General features: G+C 36.1%; 1 long non-coding RNA gene across 2 annotated transcripts in view; it reads right to left on the minus strand.

Annotated features, from left to right (window-relative positions):
- LOC123789047 (uncharacterized) overlaps positions 1 to 25,506 on the minus strand; it is a 450,578-nt gene that overhangs the window by 97,177 nt on the left and 327,895 nt on the right. For both annotated transcript variants that reach the window (XR_006778839.2, XR_015723746.1), the window contains one exon: positions 7,684 to 7,731. This is a non-coding gene — a long non-coding RNA (uncharacterized LOC123789047). The remainder of the gene's footprint in view (positions 1 to 7,683; positions 7,732 to 25,506) is intronic.

The raw sequence follows: 25,506 nt of genomic DNA on the forward strand, positions 1-25,506 counted from the left end.
AAATTGTGATTTTCTGTCATCTCTTCCTAAAACACAACAACAAAAGAAGCATGCTGATGGCAAGGTTTTATTGTCAAATGTACAGGTGGTTTCAATAAAAACTATTCTTCTAACTAATTATTGTCAGAAAGAATAATTTTTAAATTCAAATGACCATTTTTGGCAGCTATATTCTAACATTTAATTAGTATATATTTATAAATCCCAGAGTAGTAAGGGAACTCATTTAAATACCTGGAGATATATTTTGAAACCTGTTTTTCTCAGACTTATCATTACTTGAATTTTGGCAACCCATGGGTACCATATTAACAATTTGAATGACTGCATTGGGTATTTGAAATGCTTCTGACATTTCAAGGCTAAAATGTTCATGTAATACTTTACAGCCCCAAACTTTGAGGTTTTGATTGCTACATAATTCAGTATTTGGGCAGCTGTAGAATTACATTTTGAGGAAACACTGGCCCTTCTCATAGGCACAGCCTTGCCTTATCTTATACTATATGTGAGATGGCCCTCTACTCAGACACGTATCTTGACTTAGGGCATATCTTATTTTCATAAGATTTTATCCAAACTTCAATAAATCAACTTGCCAAAGCAAATGCATGTGACCTGAATTGTCAGTTTAGATGGTCTGCAATTAAGTTTCATGGAAAATTGCCTAAAGGAAAAGCACTCCATTTAGGCATTTTAACTTTTATCCTTGAATCAAATTGTGCCATCAACAAGCTACAATCCTGAACTGTTCAATTTTGATGATATATTAATTTCCATTAAGATATATCATATGTGTGACCCAAGTGTCACCAGTTCCTACAAAGGATATCATACATTGACATAAATCTCAAATTTTGCTGTCTAGCTTGGTAGGCTTGACCGGCATAGCAGCAGGCTCTCCAGCTCCCTGCAAGTATCACTTCCCCACTCTACCCTTTACCACCATATAAGTCAGAGTCTAGAAAAGGTGTGCTACTTATGTTGTAGTAGCTCTGCTGCTGCCAGGAGCTCTCACTTATCATCCCTGGCCTTCAGAATGCCAGTCTCTTGGTTTATGCCAGCAAACATGGTATTTCTCTGTTTGTGGCCTAGGCCATCAGGTCCTCTGTCTTACCCCTTCTGTTCCACATTAGGATGCCAAAGCTGATGGGTAGTCTATAGTACAGTACAACAGAAAATGAGCCTCCTTTTTACATCTTACATCATGTTAGAGGAATATCAAACCAGTATTGTGTGAGCCACACATATATATAAATAGCTATTTGTTTTATTTACAAGCTCCTATATTTTTAAGACCTAAACACATGATGATATGAACAGGAACATTATTTTTAGTGTTTTTCTGCTTCAGTCACCTTGACAATAGCATTGGCTAACCACTTTCAGAGTCATGTCTTACTTCTGTAGTAGTTTCCTATACACCCAGTGGAAGCACTATTCTTGCTTCTTCTCTGGACACTATACTCATTGTGACAAAGCTTCCCTACAGCACAATGTGTAATGCAGGGACAGGGAGGAGCAGATGGTTCTCTCCTCAAGTACTTGTAATGAACCTAGAATTACTAACACTTGTTCCCATAGTCAAATTAAGTCATTTATGAACACAGCTCATGTTTATGCTGCTAACTCATCTCCATACCATGCCCTCAAAACCAACTCAAGAATGAGATAGTGGCTCTGCCTTTCATCCTCTCTCTTGCTGTCTTATTGGTTGGTATTCTTGCACCAAAATAAATCTCTACCTAACCCCACAGAAACAAAAGCACCCAAGCAGAACACCACATGCAAATCAATACCAGCAAGGTGACAGGCCCACAGGCTTCCAGAAACAGTAATTCATTTTGGACTCAGTTAGAAGTCCAATCCCTGGCAAGTACACATAAATTGCACAAAAGTAATGAATAAAGAAACCGTAATCTGGTGTCTGCAACTCTGTCTTCTCAGCTTCTCTATCAACTGGGTTTGCACCTCTAACTTGCATTTGTTATAGTCCCTTGCTTATTTCTGGTACTGACTGCTTTAATTTCTTCTTTCTGGTTTAACATTTCTCAGGCAATGCTCTGCCTTTGAATGGTCTTACAGGCCTTTTTTCCTGAACTGCCCCCTAGAGGCCAACGGCCCGCATCGCTGTGCCAGTCTGGCCTTAGAAATTTGGTGATCAAACCTTTAACGGCAGGCACATGGTAGATGCCAGATGAATGTTTGCTGATGATTCTGAATTCAGAACCAATAAGAAATTACTTTATTACAGGATTGCACTGTTCTGCAGCTGTTTCTCATTCATTTTTGTCACACTATATCATTGAGCCACATTCCCCAAGGCTTTGACTGAGCTACAACCTGATTGTAAATTAGACATCTCTGGAAAATGTGTTAAACTTTTTCATGATAATAGTTTATCTGTGGGGGTAGGTAGTGGGGACTGTTGTCATTATGTCTCTGGCACTGTGTGAAAATGCATACAGCTTTGTTAATATAAATCCAAGTTAGATAACTCAAAATGCCAAACTCAGTGGGTAGTAAGGGCTGAGCCAGCACTGCACACAGCCAAGGGCTTTCCTGGATCTAGCTAGGTGCATTAACCAAAAAGAGCCTATTCAGAAGAGATGTAAAACTGTGAATTAAATCTATTTTAGCTACAATCAAACACATAGGAAGTAAACCTGTTTAAGTCTTCAAATATGAATGACATTTCTATATATCATTTCTTAGAAATAACATCAAATATCCCAGAGTTATCAAAATTTACTTTTCAAAGAATATTCTTCGTATTTTTGATCCCAGTTGTAGACCTAAGTAAGTATTGGTATGATTCTCTGGGGGTGTCTGTATCATTTGCAGACATGAAAAATATCTACATTCATGTCATTGTATTAACAGATTCTACTACTTAAAGGACAGTGGCAACTGACCCTTTTCCCTATGTAGGCTTAGACATTGCACACCCTTTGGAAATATTCCCCACTGAATCTAAAATGCACTTAAACCATTTAAGAATGTTAAGCAATGTCAGCATATGCTACATCTCTATTTAATTATAAACTCTTCAAGGGCAAAGGCATTGTTTCCTACGCCAGTGTTTTGTTCACTGTAACACCCATAATAATATTATTCATTCAGCAGTCTCCTAACAAACACTGGTGATTGTACTCTTTCTGAAACATACATATCTTTCAGTTTATTTGTCAAACACCATATATCAGGGGGTCTTAAGCTGGGAATTGAGGAAGGTATGTGTTCTAGTATGGGAAAAGGCTGAAATTTTTATTTTCATAACCCTCTACTGAAATTTAGCATTTCCTTCAATTATGAAGATAGGTAGTAACAGCACAGAGTGTATTAATGGTGTCTATGACTTTGTAACCAATAGAAGTCAGACGTGATTTTACACCATATTACAGTGATTTTATACCATATTACGATAATTTTTAATCTTTAAATTTATTTTATAGTCATAACTACCTGAAATAACACGAGTGATTGGGCAAGCCACTAAACCACAACATGATTAGAGGTGTCTATTTACAGATGTTAGTGCAACCTGTCAACTCATGGGCAACTCTGTGCCTGGTGATCAATCAGGCACCTAACAATAAAGCTGCATGTGTAAACATCAGCGCTTTGGACATTTACATTACTTTGTAATACTCCATATCCATAGTTATTGATTAATATGTGCAATAAGGTTAGCAAAGACCACCTTAGAGCTTAATGTTGCTTGCTATACTAAGCAACAACAGTCTACACAATGATTTAAAAAATTAAACTTTAAAGGTGTCTTGTTTGTTAACACACTATAAAGAAGCATATCTTTGAGTATATCATAAAAATTTTAAAACATTTTCTTAACTCTTTTGGTATGGCACAAAGCTTTCAAATAACATATGTCTCAAAGAACAGAAAATAATGGAAATAAAAGCAAGTCCAGGTATCTCATGTCAGTGATCACTGATTAGTAAACCTTTTTATTCTTCTTTCTATCTTCTAATTGATTGGTTCATCCACAATGGAGTAAAACCTTGTATTCATGTGTCAGTATAGTGCAAAAGAATTCCATGAAGACTCTTTTGTATGGCTACTGTAAAGATTTTCAGCTTTGGGAAGGGAGAATTGCCGTTGGCACCTATTAACCTTTCAAAAATAAGTAGAGTAGTAAATGGTGAAAATAAAGTGTAATTAAACCAAGTATTTGAGTTGTAGACAAAAGAAACATTTCCTGAAAGAACTAAACCCAGTGAAAGCAATTTTGGGATATAGATAGAGTTTTTAGGATCATTTTTATTGAATACACATTTAAGAGTTCATTATTCAGGGATTCATCTCCAAGGCCTCTGTACCACAATAATATTTAGAATGTTCCTAGTAAGATTTATCATTTATTCAAGCTGAGTCTTTGAATTTAACTGAATCCAGTGCTCTAGGAAACAAAGTCACACTCAGTAAAAATCAGTTGCTGAGCAATCAATGGAAATAGAAACCTTGTGTATGAGACCATTGATTATTTGCTATTGGGCTGGATAGAAAAGACACTACTATAAGTGGAAGATTTGGTCACACCATATGGACATGATGGTTCTGTATAGTTGTTACCTTGACAACAGACTTTGCCATAAATAAACAGAAAGGCAACTTATGTGAGGCATTAAGCTTCACCCCAGTAGAACACTGCAATTATGCAGTTTTTCTGTGACAGAATTGCTTTCATGAACTCCAAAATCTATTATGCACCATTTCCTATAATATTACTTTCCCATAATTTTCCTTAGCAGGTTAAGATCTCAGCTATGCACTTATTATAAATTGTGATAACAGCATCTAGTTTACTAAGAAGTTCCAATAAGTCTTTGAAGATTATACAAAGTAAATAGAACTTATAACAGTATTTTTAGTTCTGGACTTTGTTTCTATTTTACTAACTGACTAGAAATAACAACCAGACTGTAGGTTGATAGATTTTAGAAAAATATTCATAATGAGAACAAATTTTATCTTACTATTTCTTGTATTTAGTTTCATTTTCCATAACACTGTAGTTTAAAATTACATCAATTGGGCTCATTTCACTTAATTCACACTTAAAAGACAATGCAAATTTGGAAATCACACTTGCATATGGCATAGGTCTAGACTTTAAATTTCATGCTTCTGGGGTTTTTTTTGGTTTGTTTTTTTTTTTTTTTTTTTTTTTTTTTTTTGCTTTCTTTTCAAAGTCCCTGGCTTTGCCATGAAGAAAGTATACAGTTTAAAGGCAGAGCTTACAGAGGTGCTTAATAGGGTGTATGTGGGCTATAAGAGAAAGTGTAGAATCCAAAAGACTACACAGTTTGAGTGTAAGAAAAACCAGATTCCCAATATGGAAGATGAAGGAATGAGGAGATTTAAAGGCAGAATTAATAAGCCAGTTTTAGTATCTCATATTTAGATGCCTATTAGATATCCAAGTAGAGATAGTAAGAAGGAATTCAGTTATAACAGTCAAGAGAGGGGTTGAGCCTGGAGATACATGTTGGAACCCTACAACACATAAATATAATTTAAAGCATATCAATGCTTTAGACAGAAGAGAACAGATTTCAGGCCTAAGACAGAGACCCCTGTGAAACTTAAGAACTGAAAATGTGAGGAATTTCCAGCAAAAGATACTGGAAAGGAGTGGCAATTGTGCTAAGAAAAGATCCGGGGAATATGATGTGAAGAAATGTTTAAAGAAGAAAGACGAAATCAAGAGTTTTGAATGCTATAGATAGATCAAGTAATACAAGCTAAAATTTGCCCAATAATTTTGACAACAAGGAGATCACTGGTGACCATGATAAGAATGGTTTCTGTGGAGTAATGGAAAATAAAGTCTGATAGGAATGGTTCAACTGATATTAGATAGTACAGAGTTGGAGAGGGGGAATATACACAACCCTGTCTAGGAGTGCTATTAACAAAGAACAGAGAAAGGAGAAGCTTATGGGAAGATGAAAGTTTATGGTTTGCACTTGTTATGGCTGTTTTAAAATGGGATATATATAATGTTTGCATTGTGATAGAAATGATCCAGTACAGTGAAAAAAATGATGATTTAATGAGTGGGAGGATAATTAAAGGATAAAGACCTTAAGTAGGTGATGAGGAGTAGAATTTAGAGCACAAATAAGATAACATTCTTACATTCCTTATAAGAAAAGGCAAGTTGTAGAGGTATACATATAGGTCACTTCCAGGAAGATATTGAGGTTCTTTTAAAATTACTTCAATTATTTTGTTGAATTAATGAGATAGCTCATCATCTGAGAGTGAAGTCGAAGGAGGGATAAAAGATTAAAGCAGAGTGGATAAGATATGAAATAGTATTCTTAAAGAATAGGGATACAAACTGAATATGAAAATGTCACAAAGCATTGGGCAGCATTGGGGTTTCATTTGAATTCTGTGATTTAGAATCTGAAATGAGACCAGTCAGCTTGGATGTATTTCCTTCAGCAATTTTGCTCTGATGTACATCTGGAGTAGGCAGAGAGTTTGATTTAACAAGCTTTGGAGTTTTGCCAAGAGGAAGGGAGAAAGAAAAAAAAAGAATTATGGGTATATGTAAAAGAGTGATTATAATAGTGAATCGTGGCATCTAATTCTGTGTAAGAAAAGAAATGAGGACATAACATGAGTGACAGTGAAAAGCTAATAGAATGAATATATTGGAGTTCTGAGTCAGGTGAAAGAGTACTTGGAATTAGGGTCTTAGAAAAATAAGATGGAAAGATGGAGTTGGTTGTCAAAGACAGGGATATTTGTAATAAAGAATTTAGATGAGTTGTAGTTATTGCACACAACAAGACCTGGAATACATTAGAATATATGGCTGAGATAATTGGAGAAAAAAATCACTAGAAGTGAGCAGATCAAGAAATTAGTAAGTCAGAGTACTGAATGTATTATATAGATGACATACATGGAATTGAAATTACTCAGATTGAGAAGAATGGGAATAATGGTGAAGAAAAAGAACCAGTACTATTGCTATTATCACCAATAAATGAAAGAAAGTGACCAGTAGGGATGAAGATGACTGGAATAGAAGGTGACAATATGAGAATCAAAACTGGACTTTTCATAGCAGCTGAAGAAACAATATCTGGAAGGAGCAATGAGGAAAGTTGAACTTACCCCACCTCTAGTAATATGTGGAATGCCACCACCTAAGAAGGCTGTAAAAAAGCTAGCTTCCAATTACAAGTAAAAATGAGGGCCCATTTATAGAACATGCAGAGCCATGTGGAAAAGAGGTTGTGGGTAATGAGATATGCCTATAAGCCTTGGACTTCTTAAGTCTGTTGACTGAAGTAAACAGAAATGGGAGACATCATGGAATTAGTCTCTTAAGGAGAAGTTCTTTTTTTTTTTTTAAGATTTTATTTATTTATATGACAGAGAGAGAGACAGCCAGCCAGAGAGGGAACACAAGCAGGGGAAGTGGGAGAGGAAGAAGCAGGCTCCCAGCAGAGGAGCCTGATGTGGGGCTTGATCCCAGAACACCGGGATCACACCCTGAGCCAAAGGCAGGTGCTTAACGACTGAGCCACACAGACGCCCCTTAAGGAGACGTTCTATATTAGTTTTTCACCTTGGGAGAGTTCTCAGGTAATTTGTAGTGGTAGTCAGAGGGTAGATGGTATTGATAAATATTGATCTTACCAGGAACATGGAGTAGTCTAAGTGCCTCTTGCACTCTGTAAACAGGGCCTGTTAAGAATAGGGGGACATACTTACTAGGAGCATAAAATTTCAAAGGTTATAAAATATAGCAATTATGACTCAAAACTCATCAGATCCCTTAGGGTTTTGCAGTGACATTGAAGTGAAACAGCAGAATATGTTGAAGATCTATTAATTAATTTTCCAAGAGGATTTTGCACTGTTAAATCAAAGGTTGCTCTTCTATGGAAAATAGAGAACTTCTGTAGAAAGGCAGTTAAAAAAAATCTTCTGTTAGTAAAATTCATACTTTTTAATTACTGACTCTGAGGTATAACTAAATATTTAGTGGAGTGGTAAGAAGGAAATAGGTGACCCTAGAGAGGAGTGGAAAGGCAATGAAGAATTCACTGTTCTAGCGAAAAATATGATTTTTATGTAAAGAAATCAGTTTCTTTGGGGTTTACCCCAAAGATACAGATGTAGTGAAGAGAAGGGCCATATGCACCCCAATGTTCATAGCAGCATCGTCCACAATAGCTAAATCGTGGAAGGAGCCGAGATGCCCTTCAAAAGATGACTGGATTAAAAAGATGTGGTCCATATATACAATGGAATATTACTCAGCCATCAGAAAGAATGATTTCTCAGCATTTGCTGCAACATGGACGGGACTGGAGGAGATAATGCTAAGCGAAATAAGTCAAGCAGAGAAAGACAATTATCATATGGTTTCACTCATTTATGGAACATAAGAAGTAGGAAGATCGGTAGGAGAAGAAAGAGAAGAAGAAGGGGGGGTAAACAGGAGGGGGAATGAACCATGAGAGACTATGGACTCTGGGAAACAAACTGAGGGATTCAGAGGGGAGGGGGGTGGGGGATTGGGATAGGCCAGTGATGAGTATTTAGGAGGGCACATATTGCATGGTGCACTGGGTGTTATATACAGATAATAAATCATGGAACACTGCATCAAAAACTGGGGAGGTACTGTATGGTGACTAACATAACAAAATAAAAATTATTTAAAAAAAAAGAAATCAGTTTCTGCAAAAAAAATGCAAGACTAAAATAAAAGTAATTTATTTCAAAACGTAATAATATTTGACTTAAGAAAATGTTACCAAGAATAATCTCTGACAGCAACCTACAAAGTATACCTCGCTTTGAACTGAATGACAAACTATAAGCCTAAAAACATGTCCAATACTCTGTACCAATCTGCAGAAAGACTAATATTGGATAGATCATTACAGATGAGGTACGACTATCAGCCAGCTGGATTTATTGTTCTTAAAAAACACCTAAGCCTATTATTCAAGAGCTGGGATTTCTATTTCCATTACTGTCTTTCTGCCTACAGGTCTGTGTTGCTCAGAATACGAGATGTGCATTACAGAAAAATGCCCAGTATAGAGAAATAACATCATCTTCTAACTCTCTAGGAATAGGATGACAAAGTTATCAGCAAAACATAGACAGGGTTTAAAATGAAGTCTTACAAGCTTTATTTCTATCATTCATATAAAGAAATCCTATAATTTCTTTACTAAATAATTTTCCTAAGTGTAATTATATATTCATGTATTCACTCATTTATAATTATTTTATTAGTGTCCACTGTGACAACACACTGTGCTAGACACTGCAAATATAGCATGAATAAAACGGATACAATTCATTCAGAGAGAGAGGTACAACAAACCTCTGAATAAATAAATAATTGGAAACTATAATCAATATATAGACAAATGCCAGGTCCTCACAGAGACTACAGTATTATGGGAATATAGTTTAGATTGTAAAGTCAAGAAAGTGAAATTTAAGCTTATCTCCCCACAATTTACTTGTTACTTACAAATGGGAGAAAAGGTGCCTTTCCAGTGGAGAAATCTGGCAGATACTAAGAATGAACAAAGTTATCACCACTCAATATGGAACAATGGATGTGGTACACTGAGAATACCCAATTATTTCTGTAGTATTCCTACAAAAAAAAAAATAACCTAACTCCAACCATCAGCCAATTATTGAAAAAAAAAAAAAGAATTGGCTTGGACGTTTCAAAAATGCCCAAGTCATTAATGAGAATAAAACGCTGAAGGACTATTTCAGATGAAAGGAAACTAGAGAAATACAACAACTAAATGTGATGTAAGAGTCTGGATTGGATCCTAGATGAAAAGGTAGAGTTGCTATAAAGAACATGGAGCCAACTGGCAAATTTTGACCGTGGAGTACATATTAAATGAATGTATTTTATTGATATTAATTTTCCTTACTTTGATAAAGTACTATAGTTATACAAAAGAATGACCTTATTCTTAAGAGATAGATGCTAAATTATTTAGTGGTGAAGGATCATGGTGTCTGTAGCTTACCCTGAAATGGTTTAACATAGAGAAAGGGAGAAAGAGAGAGAGAGAGAGATACAGAGAAACAAGACAGAAAGAGACAAAGAGAGACAGAGAATGATAAAATATACACAAATGATGAAAATATTTACAAATGGTGAATGTAGGTGGAAGTGAATATGTGTTCATTGTACTATTCTTACAAATTTTCTGTTGTTCTAAATTTTTCTAAATAAAATTAAAAGCAATTTAAATTTACACCTGATGGAAGAATGGATATTACCTATATGGAGATTATTACAGGCAAAGAGAAAAGGATATGACAAGGTTCTGAGGCATAAAAAGAGAAGAAAATTCCATGCAGTCTAGCTGAACTAAAGGGGATTTAAGTCTTCCCTGAGTTCAGAGAGATTCCTCTACTGGTGTTGAAGAGGCAAGCCACCATATGTTTTATAGTTACAAGCAAATGTATTCTGAATATAGGCATGTGAGATTGGAAGAGGATCCTGAGCCTAGGATTAAACTGAGTCCAAGCTAACATCTTGATTGCAGCCTTTTGAGGGCCTGGGGGAGCACTTGGAGAAGCCATCCCTGGACTCCTGACTTGCAGAAACTATGAGATAATGTAACATTATCTTTTGTCTAGCAAACTTCATTACAAGATAAAGTACATAATACATATAAAACATGTGTTAATTGACTGTTTATGTTATTGGTAAGGCTTCCAGTCAACTGTAGGCTATTAAGTTCTGGGGAGTGGATTGGGCAGGGATTGACTTCTGGGGAGTGGATTGGGCAGGGATTGACTTCCCTAACCCCTGTGGTGTTTAAGGGTCAACTGCACACTCTACAAATGACTTAGCACAATCTTGGAAAAGAAAAGTTGGAGGACATTACCTGGTTTCAAGACTTACTGTAAAGCATCATTAATCAAGACAGTGTGATTTTCGTGCAAATACAGAGAAACAAATCAATGAAACAAAAATAGAGAATCTAGAAATAATCACAAAAATAGTCAAATGATTTTTGACAATCACTTAGACAATGTGATGGGAAAAACAGTATTTTCAAGTGATAATACTAAAAAAAATCAAATAAACAAATAGAAAAAAAAATCAGCCTCAAACCTTATTTCACACCTTGCACAAAAATTAATTCAAGATGGATGATAGCCCTAATTTTAAAGCTAAATCTATAAAGCCTCTAGAAGAAAACATAAGAGAATATCTTCATGATCTGAAGACAGGAAAAAAATTGTTTTCACCTTTATTAAGTTTTTTATTTTAATTCTACCACAGTTAACATATAGTGTTATATTAGTTTCAGGTATACAAAATAGTAATTTAACAATTCTATACACTACTCAGTGCTTATCATGATAAGTGTACTCTTAGTCCCCTTCACCCATCTCCCTACCCACTTCCCCTCTGGTAACCATCAGTTTGTTCTCTTAAGACTCTGTTTCTTGGGGCGCCTGGGTGGCACAGTGGTTAGGTGTCTGCCTTCGGCTCAGGGCGTGATCCTGGCGTTATAGGATCGAGCCCCACATCAGGCTCCTCTGCTGTGAGCCTGCTTCTTCCTCTCCCACTCCCCCTGCTTGTGTTCCCTCTCTCGCTGGCTGTCTCTATCTCTGTCAAATAAATAAATAACATCTTTAAAAAAAAAAAAAAAGACTGTTTCTTGGCTTCTCTCTCTTTTTTCTTTGCTCATTTGTTTTGTTTTTTTAAATTCTACATGTGAGTGAAATCATATGGTATTTGTCTTTCTTTGACTGATACATTTCACTTAGCATTGCACTCTCTAAATCCATCCATGTTCTTGGAAATGACAGATTTCATTCTCTTTTATGGCTGAATAATACACATCTTCTTTATCCATCATGTATTGGTGGACATTTGAGCTGCTTCCATAATTTTGCTGTTAATAATGCTACAATAAACATAGGGGTATATATATATCCCTCTTAATTATTAGGATTTTTTTTTGAAAATACCCAATAATACAATTACTAGACAGTTGGATAGTTCTATTTTTATTTCGAAGAACCTTCATACTATTTTCCACAGTGGCTGCACCACTTTGCATTTCTACCACAGTGCATGAGGGTTCCTTTCTCTCCACATCCTTGCCAACACTTGCTATTTCTTGTGTTTTGATTTTAGCCATTCTGACTTGTATGAGATGATATCTCACTGTAGTTTTGATTTATGTTTCCCTGACAATGAGGACGTTGAACATCTTTTCATGTATCTGTTGGCCATCTGTATGTCTTTGGAAGAATGTCTGTTCATGACTTCTGCCCATTTCTAATTGGATCATTTGTTTTAATGATGCTGAGTTGTATTGGTTCTTTATATATATTGGGTACTAAACCTTTATCAGACATATCATGTGGAATTACTTCTCCCATTCAGTAGATTGCCTTTTAGCTTTGTTGATTGTTTCCTTTGCTGTGCACAGGCTTTTTATGTTGATATAGTTCTAATAGCTTATTTTGCTTTTATTTCCTTTGCCTCAGGAGACATATCTAGAGAAATGTTGTTACAGCTGATATCAGAAAAATTACTTATTGCCTGTGCTTTCTTTGAGGATTTTTATGATTTCTGGTGTCACATTTAGGTCTTTCATCCATCTTGAGTTTATTTTCGTGTATGGTGTAAGAAAGTGGTCCAGTTTCATTCTTTTGCATGTAGCTGTCCAGTTTTCCCAGCACCATTTGTTGAAGAGACTGTCTTTTTCCCATTGCGTATTCTTCTCTGCTTGGTTGAAGATTAATTGACCACATAGTTGTGGGTTTATTTCCAGGCTCTCCATTCTGTTATATTGATCTATGTGTCTATTTTTGTGCCAGTACAACACTGATTGATTACTATAGCTTTGTAATATAATTTGAAGTCTGGAATTGTGATACTGCCAGTTTAGCTTTTCTTTTTCAAGACTGCTTTGGCTATTCAGGGTCTTTCGTGTTTCCATACAAATTTTAGGATTGTTGAAGCTCTGTGAAAAATACTATTGGTACTTTCATAGGGATTGCATTAAATGTGTAGATTGCTTTGGGTAGTAATGGACATTTTAACAATATTTTTCTCTCAATCCATAAACATGGAATTTCTTTCCATTTTTTTGTGTCATCTTCAATTTCTTTCATCAATGTCTTATAGTTTTCAGAGTACAGATCTTTCACCTCTTTGGTTAAGTTTATTGCAAGGTATTTTATTTTTGGTACACCTGTAAATGGGATTGGTTCCTTAATTTCTCCACTACTTCATTATTAATGTATAGAAATACAACAAATCCTGCAAATCCTGCAAATTTACTGAATTCATTTACCAATTCTAGCAGTTTTTTTAGTTGAGTCTTTGGGCTTTTCTCTATATACTATCATGTCATCTCCAAAGAGTGAAAGTTATACTTCTTTACCAATTTGGATGACTTTTATTTCTTTTTGTTGTCTGATTGCTATGGCTAGGACCTCCTGTACTATGCTGAATAACAGTGGTGAGAGTGGACATCCGTGTCTTATTCCTGACCATAGAGGGAAAGCTCTTAGTTTTTCCCCGGTGAGGATGATGTTCACTGTGGGTTTTTCATATAAGGCCTTTATTATGTTGAGGTATGTTCCTTCTAAGCCTACTCTGTTGAGGATTTTCATCATGAAAGATGCTGTATTTTGTTAAATTTTTTTTCTGCTTCTAATGACATGATCATATGGCTCTTATCCCTTATCTTAATAACCGATGTATCACCTTGATTGATTTGCAAATATTGAATCACCCTTGCAACCCAAGAATAAGTCCCACTTGGCTGTGGTAAATTATTTTTTTTAATGTATTGTTGGATTCAGTTTGCTAGTATTTTATTGAGAATTTTCGCACCTTTGTTCATCAGAGATACTGGCCTACAGTTTTGCAGGGTTTTTTTTGTTTTCTTGTTTGTGTGTGTGTGTGTGTGTGCGTGTGTGTGTGTGTGTGTGTGTGTGTGGTATCTTTATCTGGCTTTTGTATCAGGGTAATACTTGCCTCATAGAATTAATTTAGAATTTTTCTTTCCTCTTCTATCCTTTGGAATAGTTTCAGAATACATATTAACTCTTCTTTAAATGTTTGGTAGAATTTACCTATGAAGCCATCTGGATCTTGCACTTTTGTTTGTTGGGATTTTTTTGAATACTGTTTTAATTGCTGGTAATCAGTCTGGACAAATTTTCCATCTCTTCCTGATTCAGTTTTGAGAGGTTATATGTTTCTAGGAATTTATTTCCTCTAGGTTGTACAGTTTGTTGGAATATCATTTTTCATAATATTCTCTTATAATTGTTTGTATTTCTATCAGGCTGGTTGTTATTTCTCCTCTTTCATTTCTTTTTTCTTTTTTTAAAGAAAGGCAGACTGCCACATGAAGCACCTCATTTGGATGTGTCTGGAGTCTTGGAAGTTGACTACCCTACTACAAATGAACCTTGAGAGCTTGTCTGGAGGTTCTAGCAGGGGAATGCAACTTACTCATATACCCTAAACCAAAGAACAATTCTCTTTTTTCAGGGAAGTTTGTCCTCCTCCACCGAGCATGCAGCTTTGGGAGGGACACACATGGAGTGGTGGAAGAGGAAGGAGACTCTTCCCTCAGTAGTCAGATCATCCAAATCAACCCTGGCTATCAATGTGGTGACATGTCATTTTGTCTAACTTTGTATCTGTTTCTGTGTGTTAGGAAAGTGAGCTACATCTCCTACTTTTGCAGGTAAGAGCTTTTTGAAGAAGAGGTCCTGGAGTGTCCTGCAGTGCAGTGTTCTCTGTTCCCCAGGACCTGGTACTTCAGGGGGTATCTCCTATGTGTGTTACATGTGCCCTGCTATTGAGTCCTGGTCACTTTTTCCTGCAGTCAGGTTGTCCCCAGAGGCTCTCTTTGCTTGTTGTGAGCAGTGTTTGGTTCCTGGCCAGGTCAGATGCTTTTTAACAAGGTGTGCACTTGTCTGCTTGCAAAATGAGACTGCTGCCATTACTGCTGCTACTGGAACTTAGGGTCTCAAGATACATGGCTTGGCAGAGGAGGTGTTGGGTTTGCAAAGGTCTTCTATGGGAGGGGGCACACAGCACCAGGAGTTAAGCAAGTGTGACTGGGCAGGTGGATCTACCAAAGCGGGGTGGAAGTGGCACTTGGCGTAAGCAAGTTAGATAGTGAGTGTTGGTGCCAGGCTTGTTCCCTGAGTGTTCATGCTGGGGTGTCAGGGAGGGAAACAGTGCTACCAGCTCCTTTATTCCTGCAGGGGTCTCCTCATGATCTCTGCCTCTCTGGGCCACATTCTGATGAGTAAGTAACTCTTCCTCCTCCCTGTCTCTCGTGTTTTTCAAACTGTTTCTTCCAAGCTTTATCTCTCCTGACTGTTCATTGTGTTGTATTTAAGGGTGGGGACTCCACTTTCTAATACCCTCAGGACTCTCCCAGAGCCAAGCATGATTTTTTTTAATAATAATTTTTTTATTATGTTATGTTAGTCACCATACAGTACATCCTTAATTTTTGATGTAGTGTTGATGATTCATTATTTGCCTATAACACCCAGTGCTCCATGCAGTATGTGCCCTCCTTAATACCCATCACCAGCCTATCCCAATCCCCTACCCCCTTCCCCTATAAAACCCTCAGTTTGTTTCCCAGAGTCCATAGTTTCTCACGGTTCATTCCCCCTTCTGTTTACCCCCCCTCCATTCTTCCCTTCCTTCTCCTACTGATCTTCCTGCTATTTCTTATGTTCCATAAATGAGTGAAACCATATGATAATTGTCTTTCTCTGCTTGACTTATTTCACTTAGCATAATCTCCTCCAGTCCCGTCCATGTTGCTGCAAATGTTGTGTAATCGTTCTTTCTGATGGATGAGTAATATTCTGTTGTATATATGGACCACATCTTCTTAATCCATTCGTCTATTGAAGGGCATCTCGGCTCCTTCCACAATTTAGCTATTGTGGACAATGCTGCTATGAACATTAGGGGTGCGTATGGTCCTTCTCTTCACTACGTCTGTATCTTTGGGGTAAATACCCAGTAGTGCAATTGCTGGATCATAGGGTAGCTCTATTTTTTTTAATAATATTTTTTTATTATGTTAGTCACCATACAGTACATCCCTAGTTTTTGATGTAAAGTTCCATGATTTATTACTTGCATATAACACCCAGTGCACCATGTAATACGTGCCCTCCTTAATACCCATCACCAGCCTATCCCATTCCCCACCCCCCTCCCCTCTGAATCCCTCAGTTTGTTTCCCAGAGTCCATAGTCTCTCATGGTTCAATCCCCCTCCTGTTTACCCCCCCTTCTTCTTCTCTTTCTTCTCCTACCGATCTTCCTACTTCTTATGTTCCATAAATGAGTGAAACCATATGGTAATTGTCTTTCTCTGCTTGACTTATTTCGCTTAGCATTATCTCCTCCAGTCCCGTCCATGTTGCAGCAAATGCTGAGAAATCGTTCTTTCTGATGGCTGAGTAATATTCCATTGTATATATGGACCACATCTTTTTAATCCAGTCATCTTTTGAAGGGCATCTCGGCTCCTTCCACGATTTAGCTATTGTGGACGATGCTGCTATGAACATTGGGGTGCATATGGCCCTTCTCTTCACTACGTCTGTATCTTTGGGGTAAATACCCAGTAGTGCAATGGCTGGATCATAGGGTAGCTCAATTTTTAACTTTTTAAGGGACCTCCACACTGTTTTCCAAAGTGGCTGTACCAACTTGTATTCCCACCGACAATGTAAGAGGGATCCCCTTTCTCCACATCCTCTCCAACATTTGTTGCTTCTTGCCTTGTCAATTTTTGCCATTCTTACTGGCGTAAGGTGATATCTCAATGTGGTTTTGATTTGAATTTCCCTGATGGCTAATGATTTTGAACTTGATTCTTAAAATTCCAGTCTTTAAGTCCTGCTGGTTGTAAGAACTCAAGATATTCGACCCCTCTAGCTTTCAAAGCCAAATGTTATGGGAATTTATCTTCCCTGTGCAGGTTCTCCAGTGTAATAGTGAAATAGTTTTTCTCCCTTCTCCCCACCCTAGTTCACTCTCCACCATGGACAACCAGGATCTGTTCTGTTCCCAAACCTCATATTTGCCCTTCCTACCTTCTTCAGTGTGGCTTCTTTTCTGCCTTTAGTTTGTAGAGTTTATTCTGTCAGTCTTTGGGTCATTTTCTGAGTTATTTATGCTAATATGAGTGTTATCTACTTATATCCATGGAATGCGGTGAGCTTAGAGTCCTCCTGTTCCACCATCTTCCCTTGCCAACCACCAGGAAAGGATTTCTTAGATATGATGTAAAATGTGCTGGACATAAAAAGTTAATAAATTGGGCTTTATCAAATAAAATCTCCTGCTTATTAAAAGACTTCATTAAGAGGATTAAAAAGGCAAATTGTGGCCTAAGAGAATACATCTAACCAATACATAAATAATAATAAGCAATAATAAAAAGACAAACAACCCTATTTATAAATTGGGCAAATTGACATACAAATCCCCAGAAGAGGTATCTGAATGGCCAATAAGCTTCTGAAAAAGTATTCAATGTCATTAGTCATGAAGGAAATTTAATCACACCAACAGAAGGCTAAAATTATGAAGACTGATAACCATAAAGGTTGGCAAGGATCTAGAACAATAATATGAAGAATAAATAATAAACATTTATTATAGAATTATTTTAAATAGTGAGTTAACTTTAAATATTTACTAAAAAATGGTTTTAAAAGTCTAGCTCTTATATAAAATGAGGTGCATACAAAACTTGCACAGGTAGAATCCTTTAGGTTCGATCCCAAAAACATATTACTTTCTCCACAATGCCTTCTGCACAAGTTAGTGTAGAAAACAAACAAACAAACGAAAACATTTTATGAAAGATTTAGAAAGCAGAAACGAAGCAGCAGTCATATTATTTTTACATTCAGGAGTTGATGCCAAGTACCAGGAGTTATGGCAGCTCACACATGCTACGCTTTATCCCTTGGCTCAACCAGTTGAGTGGTTTGGTACAACAACCACGTCAGCAACTTCTCCAGCTGATCTTGTCAAATCTCATCCTTATCTGACTCTTGAGCCAGGTGTGCATTTAGCTTTTTGATGAAAGGCACCGGATTCTCTGGTAGGTCACCCCAGCACTGTAGTTAGAAGCTTGGATTTCAATTCACCCTCATGGGTTTCTGCTTATACTTCCTGTTTATTCTTGATCATTTCCCCACACACACTTCTCATTCATCTTTCCTTCTCAACTTCCTGCCTTGTTTTAGGCCACAGAACCAGAAACACCCACAATAGCATCATAGAAACTGTTAAGTCAGCTTCCAAAGTTCTGTAGGGTCAAATTTCCATAGGGAATCACTTATTATATACCAGCCCTATGGTTTTGCTTCTCTGATTGAACCTTTTTTTTTTAACGCTACAGTTTTAATTTTTTTATTTAAATTCAATTAGCCAACATACAATACATCATTAGTTTCAGATATAGTGTTCAGTAACTTATCAGTTGTATATAACACCCAGTGCTCATCATATAACATGCCCTCCCTAATGCCCATCACCCAATTACCCCATCCCCTCACCCACTTCCCCTCCAGCAACCCTCAGTTTGTTTCCTAGAGTTAAGAGTCTCTCGTGGCTTTTCTCCCTCTCTGATAACTTCCCATTCAGTTTTCCCTCCCTTCCCCTATGATCCTCTGCACTGTTTCTTATATTCCACATATGAATGAAACCATATGATAATTGTCTTTCTCTAAATGACTTATTTCGCTCAGCATAATACACTCCAGTTCCATCCACATCAATGTAAATGGTAAGTATTCATCCCTTCTGATGGTTGAGTAATATTCCATTGTATATATATATAGCATATCTCCTTTATCCATTCATCTGGACTGAATCTTGACTAATACATTCACCTCTGGGTGACCTAGGACCCAACAATTCCACTCCCAGATATTTGCTCAAGAGAAATAAAAATATATATTCCAAAACAGCCTTGTACAAAATGTTCCAACATCTTTATACATAAAAACCAAAAACTGTAAACAAACTAAATGTTCATCAACATGAAAATAGGCAAATAAAGTACTTATACATGCAACAACATGGATGGATCTCAAAAACATCACGTTGAATAAAAGAAGCCGGAAAAGAGACCATATACTCTATGATTACATTTATATAAAATCCAAATACAGGCAAAAACTAACTTATCTCAACAGAAATCAAAATTTCTCTATCCCCAGGGGGCACTGGAAGTGAGCACAAGGGAACTTTATGGGTTATGAAAATGTTTTATATCCTCATTGGAGTGTCAGTTTCACAGGGATTCATTTGTCAAAACTCACTGAATATACATTGATCAGTTCATTTTACTGAATGTGTATTTTACCTCAGTAAAAATGTATTAATGAAAGTGACAGAATATTATATATTTTATAATATAGGCATATAAAATTGCTAAGAAAATATGATCAAAGAAGAAATTAATTCTGCCTGAGGAGATTAGGGAAAAGTTAATAGGAGGAGGGGCATTTTTGCTCCTGCTTTAAGAATAAATAGGCAATTCCCTGGCAAGCAAAGTTGAGAAGGAGATGAGGGGATTAGCATGAGGAAGGCCTGAGTGGTATGCAAGCACATGGGAGAGTGGGAGCTCCATGGAACAGTACAGAGTTCAATATAGTTAAGCTGTATGCCAGAGGAGGGTATCAGATTGGAGAAAGTATAGCTAGAAAGTTAGGAAGAAGCAAGTTAGAACAGGAAGTTTATATTATGCTAATAAATTTTAATTTTATTTACTGTGAATAAATTATTAGGAATGGCTTTTAAGTAAAGCAAAATACTGAAGAAAATTAATTTGTATTTTAGAAAGGTAAGCCTGTCAATATCCAGTATACTTGGGTAACTGTATATAAAGGAGAAGCAATGAGACTAATTAGGAGATGAGTATAACAATTCAGCAAGAGTAGATAATAATTTGAATGGTGTCAATGATTGTACCAAAAACAAAAAAAGGGAGAGATATCAGAGATATTTCAGATATTCAACTATCATGACTTGAGGATGAAGAGTCAAACAACTTCAATGAGCATGGGTTGAGCAACCAGCCTCTGCCATTAACCAGATGTAGGTAGAAAAAGAAGTAGATTTTCAGGGGTGGAAACTAGTTCAGTATTAGATGTGGTAATTTCAAGGGGCTTATAAAGGAGTTCTAAGTGGAGTTATTCAACAGGCGATTACAATGGCCCCTTGTTGGATATAATGCAGAGTAGAGCTACAGATTCATTTGCATAATTTTTCCTATGCTAATCTTTAATAAAAGGGGAAAGTAAATAATGTGACCCATGACTGCAACTGGCACTAGCTTTGGCACAAAGTATGGAGGTTTTGGGTTCTGGGCAGAGAAATATTGAAATAGATGACCACTAGGTGCTGAACATGACAGGAACACAGAATATCCATGCAGCATAAAAAAGAAAAAGAAAAAAATAAGCCTGCATGAAATGAAAGGATTAAGTGATTAGAAATTTTAGTGCAGGTAGAGAGAAGATCTTCAATGGTGGAATAAATATTTGTTTGAATAAAAGAATACTTGTTTAATGATAAAGTAAGATAATTCACAAAGACTGAGTTGATGTTACAATTTATGGCTAATAAGGAGCTTGTGATACAAACAAAAAGGCAATAAATACACAGACTGGTAAAGCCTATAGGAGGACTAAGTTGTGGATATTATGTGAGCATGTAGAAAGTCCATCTAACCTACTCTTTTATGAGTCATTTTTCTCATCAGAGAAATAGATTGCTTAGCTAAGTCCACATAATAAGTGGCTAATGTATAAGTTAGAATGTAAAATCAGTTTCTTCAGTTCCACCCCGCAAAATACATCAAGTCTATAAAATAGTGGTAGCGAGGCTAGTTCTAAATTTTCACAATCCAGGACTTTCTGTACAACTCAAAAATTTTGGCTACAAAACTCCTGTATATTAAGTTAATAAAAAAAAACACTTCATCTTTAATACATAGCTAACATGTCCTTTGATTCACAGTCCCTTCTTGTTAATGGATTAATGACCAGGGTATATGAGCATCCAATTTCCTGAATTAGACTGTAAATGTATTTCTCATGAACATTAAAATGCAGCTTCTCTGTAAATTTTCTATTTTAAAAGTTAACTTTCTACCATAAAACAAAAATATTCTAAAGTATGGCCTGATTCAGTAAATGATTTTAGTTCTCAGATAATTTTTTTGAAGAGAAGTCCTCTATTTCTGTTCTGTCCTCACCCTCACAATTATACATTACATATATATATTATTTAGCTTAACTGAATACTAGAGATTCTACTAATTCCATCAAGAGTACACAAATAAACTAAGATACTATGGGCACAACCATACAGCACTATGTTTGAGATTAAATTGAAGCTCTATTGAGCAGAGATGGATTTATTCTCATGCAATCATTGAGGAGTTTTGGCTGCAGTTTCACTAGAACAGTTAAGTAATTTTTAAAAAATTGTCAAATACTAGTTTTAATATTGACTTCAACCATTTGTCTGTCATTTATGATACTGTAATATATAATAAGAAACCATATTTCATTTTTGTCCCCCTTCGGCACAGATCTCCTAAAGCCATTGGAATTTCCTAAATGATAGCAGTGAAAAAGCTGTCTTGATATTCATAATAAACCCCTTTCTTTTTTCTTTTTATAAAGATTTTATTTATTTATTTGACAGAGAGAGAGAGAAAGCAGAAGCAGGGGGAGTGTGAGAGGGAGAAGCAGACTCCCCGTTGAGCAGAGAGCCTGACATGGTGCTCAGTCCCCGGACCCGGGATCATGATCTGAGTTGTTTCCTAAGTGGTTGGTCTATCAATATGAAGAAAATGCAGGACAAACTTTAGGCATAATACAGTTATGCAAGAAGCTTAATTTGAATGACTAGTCTTTTGGGATAAAGTGTTTAAAATAATGACCCATAGAGACTCTTAATCTTAGGAAACAAACTGAGGGTTGCTTGAGGGGAGGTGGGTGGGGGGGATAGGGTGGCTGGGTGAGGGACATTGGGGAGGGTATGTGTTGTGGTGAGTGCTGGGTGTTATGTAAAACTGATGAATCACAGACCTGTACCCCTGAAACAAATAATACATTATATGTTAATTAATGGAATTTAAGTTAAAAATAAATTTTTAAAAAATGAAAGATCAAAAAAATAATAAAATAAAATAAAAAATAAAATAATGTAATGACCACAAGAACTGGGTTAAAAGGTGCCACAGTTCTTGGCATTTGATTTTGGGAAGTTTTCCAGGTCTGTTGCCTCCCACAGGCTTCAGACCTACCTGTTAGTCAGCTCTCCTCAAACTCTCCTCAGAAATGTGTCTCATTTCAATTCATAGCCTGATGATTTTTCAAACTTTTTTTTACATTTGCAACTCAAATTCATAATGGTGACCTATACGTTATCCAGTGCCCCTTTAGAATAATACTGCCAGACCTGGTTGCTACAATAGAGGATGACATGTCAAAGAATTTGAGATTCTGCTATAGGTTGCCCATGGTAGTTCTCAAATAATGATTATTAGGAAAAAGGGAGCCAGATGGCACCGGAAGTACATGTATATGACAAAAACAGTAAGTAAAAAAAAATGAGTAGTTAAGAGAGAAAATCAAATTTAATATACACTATAAACAGTAAGGACAATGGAAGGTGTCATGAAAAGAACAGTTATGATCGCCATAGATCTGTCAAGGCCACAGAAGCCAAATCATCTGGCCTACTGTCATTTGAGTAAAACAAATTAGCTCTATCTTTGTAACTCATAGAGGTCTGACTAAAGTTTTGATTAATTTTACTAAATTTCTGGCCAAAATGGCAAGATGTTTCTGAACTCCTGTGGACATGACCTAAAAGAACAAAAGATTAGAAATAAAATAGAAAGTCGAAAAATCAGAAAACAATCATAACCCAATAAGAATACAACAATAATGAGCCAGCATCCTTAGCTAAATGGTGTGTTGAGACAATCTAAAACCTCTGACGTGAGGACTGCAGGTAAGTTGATCAAAGCTCACATACAGAGAATGTCGTAAAGAAAAATATTGTGAACAAATTCCCTGAAAATGGCTCAAGGAAGGATCAGGAAGGAGAAAAAAAAGAATTAAAATAAAATTAGTAAAATTAGTAGTGTTTTACTTCTAAAGCAAAAAGTGAAAAGAAAAGACATCAGGAAACTTGCAGGGATGGATATGTTTAATATCTTGATTGCAGTGATAATCTTAGAAATTACCAGACTATACACTTTAAATACAGTCACTTTATTGTTTGTAATTATACCTCAATAAAACTGATACAATCAATACATTTGTATCTTCCTCTATCTCAGAGGCTTTGCTTGTGAAACATTTGGCATAAATTCCCTGTCTCCTCTGCAAAGCAAGCCAGTACTTTAAAAATGCTGTAATTCTAATGAGATAAAAATCTATGCCTTTTGGAGTAAGAGCTCTCATGTTGGCTGTAGTACTGATAGCCTGAAAAGTTATAGAGTTGCAGGAAAATATCCTTTCCTCAAACAGTCTTCAAAAAGTCATGCAAAAGAAAAATATAAATGCGGTTCACGAAGTTACCTAAGAAAAATGTATTTAAAGATAATATCACAAGCAACATTTCAGATGACAATTATGGAGTTCTAATTAGTCTGCAAGATTTCAAAATTCCCTGTAGGTAAAATGCAAGAGCAACAGATGGCAAACAATTTGGAAATCACAGTAGCAAGCAGAGCATCTTAAAATGCAGATATATATCTAGAAAAAATTTCAACAAAGCCTTATATGTAAGCACTCTGAGCCAATGCACATATTTAAAATAGGTTACTTTCACTAATAAAGTAACTTTAATGTGAATTTCTCCAAGATAAGCCTCCATCAATATTCTTTCTGATTCTTCAGGGAAAAAAAAGTATCTTTGTAGATTTGGTATCTTTCATGATGATGAGTATTTCTTGATGTGGAAATTTTCTTTTTCCTGGTTTATCAATTAATCAGAAGCCCTGAAAGAACTTAAAATTCCTAAGCTAGACCTACATCACTTGCAAATTGATCACTGATCCACTGAGTAATTAAATTGCCTGACTTTTTTAAGATAACATTTGAGATAATTACACTGAAGCCCATAGATTTGGTTGACTCATTCGTTCACTCACATATTCCTATAATACTGTGAGTATTCAGTATATATCAAACACTAGAATAGACAGTAAGGATTTAAAGACAAATAAGACCCAGAAAGGCCCTGTGGCAAAGAAACCTGCCATCTATTGTGAAGTTAGAAACTAAACAGAAAATATTATGTGATAAGCACTGTGACAGAATTCCTGCACATAGTATTGGGTAAACACAGCTAGGTACACCTATCCATGGACTGGGGTGAACACAACAAATTTTTTCTAAGAAGTCATGTTAGAATTAATGAGGCAAGGAAGGAGTGTTGGGGATACAGAACATGCAAAGCCAGGAATTGAATGGGCACTTTCTCTCTCTTTACAATGAAATCTGATTGACCTTATACTAGTTTTTCTATATTGCTTAAAATAAGCCAGTGAATAAGTTGGGCTAAACTTAAAACAGTTGAGACATCCATTCAGACCACGTCCTCAAAACAAGCTTTATCATGTGTTTCTAACCTGCGTGGAGTAAGTGCCAAAATCAAGGTAATATCACAATCTAATGTACCCATATCTAGGTTCATCCTTCCACCCTGACCAATGCCTTCTCCTGTGGCATGAGTGTCTACCTGGTCCCCATATTTCATCAAGAGAAGTGATCTGTGAAAGAAGAGAAGTTTTTGCAACCAGAGTAATTGTTCTATAATGTAGAGTGAAGTTACAAATTTAATTCACACTACAATCTGTATATTCAGAGAAAACACAAATTCCTCCATCTTTTTTATAGATTATCTATACTTCCATACAAGTCCACCCATCCTTTAGCAGGGATATAGATGATAGATAGATAGATAGATAGATAGATAGATAGATAGATAGATAGATAGATATAGATATAGATATATAGATATATAGATAGATATAGATATAGATATAGATCTATCTATCTATATCTATCTATCTATCTATCTATATCTATCTATCTATCTATGCCCAATATAATTCACATTTATCCTAACTTAAAAAGAAATTAGCTAAAGTAATCTTAGACTTCCTAGGATTAGCTCACTTCCTCAGGTGGTCTTCTCTCCTTGCCTCTGCTAAGATGGTATCAGAGATGAACAGAGGAATGCATGGTTCATGAGATCACTAAAGAGTGAATTACTTGGGTTCTTTTTGCATGGTATACTCTGGCATTCTGTGTGATGCTCAAATATGATCTCTGAGCTCAAGATTTGTATTTCTAGGTGCTTACTTGACATTTTATATGA

This window comes from Ursus americanus, chromosome 3, assembly GCF_024610735.1.
Source record: "Ursus americanus isolate L20-20 chromosome 3, mUrsAme1.1.p, whole genome shotgun sequence".
Classification (NCBI taxonomy): domain Eukaryota; kingdom Metazoa; phylum Chordata; class Mammalia; order Carnivora; family Ursidae; genus Ursus; species Ursus americanus.